Here is a 980-nt window from a genome sequence, read left to right on the forward strand (position 1 = left end):
TTGACGGAGCGTAATTAATTACGTGTGCGCCGAACAAGGTGCAATCCGCGACTGAAATGTTATATATAAAAATTTATTCAATGAAATCATGGACTCTTTTCCATCTGAACCACAAATCTATACAGATGCATCAAAAACAAACTCAGGTGTTGCGATCGCTATCATAAACGGAGAGCAATCCATATCGTACAAATTACCAGACCATAACAGTATATATACGGCGGAATACATTGCACTCCTGGAAGGAGTCCACCTAGCCATTCAACTACCCGATCCCACCATAGGCGCACATTGGGTGTGAATTTAGGGGGTGCTGGAATAGTTTATATTACACATGTCCATGGGGGGCTTTGTCCCCCACACCCCCCTTAATCCTAATACTATAACTAACTGCATTACATTAGCTTTAAATTTTTAATTAGAATGGGGTACCTAACTTTGATTTCGCGGGGTAACTTTGATACCCATATATTTTTTATTCACCAGAGTACCATGATAATTAAATTTTTTTTTCATAAAATGGGGTTACTTTGATATCACATTAAGAAATATAGGTATCGAAATTGCCCGTTGTGTTACTTTGATAGCATATTAAAAAATATTGATATCTCAAAAGATAATTTCAGAATTTTAAAAATTAAAACGTTAAAATATTGAACTAGTTGTAACTAATATTTAATTTTGAGAGTTTTATCGTTAACACTACAGAATTTATCCATATAATAAAAAATGAAATTGTCATAAAACAGTAAAAAATTATCAAAGTTACCCCATTTTACTGTACTACTTTTATTTTTAAACTATGAGAACTTTTTTCGTATTTGTGATAGGGTATCGAAAAATTAAAAACAATGTTACACAGTCTATGTTCTCTTCTTCCTAGTAGGAACATTTGGTTGCATAACATGAACTATAAGTTTAGCCATAGTGGTTCTTATCCACGCAAAACCATTTTACTATGTTTTACATTTGTAAACGGA

The sequence above is a fragment of the Acyrthosiphon pisum genome, chromosome A2 (genome assembly GCF_005508785.2).
Source record: "Acyrthosiphon pisum isolate AL4f chromosome A2, pea_aphid_22Mar2018_4r6ur, whole genome shotgun sequence".
NCBI lineage: Eukaryota > Metazoa > Arthropoda > Insecta > Hemiptera > Aphididae > Acyrthosiphon > Acyrthosiphon pisum.